We start from the raw sequence: 1,253 nt of genomic DNA, 5'->3' as shown, positions 1-1,253 counted from the left end.
GCCGGGGCCGGGGACCGCGCCGGGGATCGCGCCGAGGCCGGGGACCGCGCCGGGAATCGCGCCGAGGCCGGGAGGGACGTCGCGGGCGGAAGTGACGTCGCGGGCGGAGGTGACGTCGCGGGCGGAGGTGACGTCGCTGGCGGAAGTGACGTCGCGGGCGGAGGTGACGTCGCGCCGGGGGTGACGTCGCGGCCGGCAGTGACGTCGCGGCCGGGCGTGGCGTCGCGGGCGGGCGTGACGTCGCGGGCGGGCGTGACGTCGCGGGCGGGCGTGGTTTCGCGGGCGGGCGTGGTTTCGCGGGCGGGCGTGGTTTCGCGGGCGGGCGTGGTTTCGCGGGCGGGCGTGACGTCGCCGGCGGACGTGACGTCACCAGTTACCTGCGACGCCGGCGAGTTGCCAGGGGCAACGGCCCTGGGGCGGAGGCAGCCCACAAAATTGACATTGCGCCCTGGAGCAGTTCCACGGCCCGCCTCACCACCGCTTTGCGGCAGAGCGAGACGGAACCAGGGGGACCACGCCCCCATGACAAAGGAAAGGGAGGGGAGAAGGGAGGGGCTCACGGGAAGGCCCACCCCCCAGTCCCCACAGCCCCCTACAATGGGGGGGGGGGCCCCCCACACCACAAGGGGGGCCCATCCTACGTCACCAAGGGGGGGCAATTTGCACCACATAGAGAGCCCAGCCCGCAACCCAGGGGTAAGCCCACACTATGTAACAAGGGCGCGTTCACCCTGCTGCGACGCACTCCAAAGGGAGGAACCCCATCTTCAGTCCATTCACATCCATCCCCCATCATTTCACCATGCACCACAGGATAACGAGACGCCGCCTGGTCAGTGGCCGGACTCAGCCACACAATGGAGGAAGCTGGCAAGGCGGGTGGTAGCGGCCACATCAGGAACCTCGGTCCTGGTCGGTGAAATCGCGGGAGTGTCGGCACGTATCTTGCTGGATACGGGGGCATCAGCCACGATCATCTCCAGCACCATGCACGAGATGCTGCCGGATAAAATCCGACCTTTAGTCCCCGTCAAGACAACGTTCATTGCAGCAAATGGAGGCAGCATGGGCTTCCTGGGCCAGGTTGAAGCCCCGATACAGATTGGGCAGCTTTCGGTAGCAGGGCCCATCCTTGTCTCCGCAACGTTGCCCGTACCCTGCCTGTTGGGGACGGACTTTCTGAGGCGGATGCCAATGAAAATCGATCTGGCCAATGGGCGGGTGGAAGTCCAGGGAACGCATCTCCATTTCCT

The sequence above is a fragment of the Lampetra fluviatilis genome, chromosome 13 (genome assembly GCF_964198595.1).
Source record: "Lampetra fluviatilis chromosome 13, kcLamFluv1.1, whole genome shotgun sequence".
NCBI lineage: Eukaryota > Metazoa > Chordata > Hyperoartia > Petromyzontiformes > Petromyzontidae > Lampetra > Lampetra fluviatilis.
The sequence above is the reverse complement of the archived record's forward strand: the minus strand, read 5'-3'. Positions refer to the sequence as shown.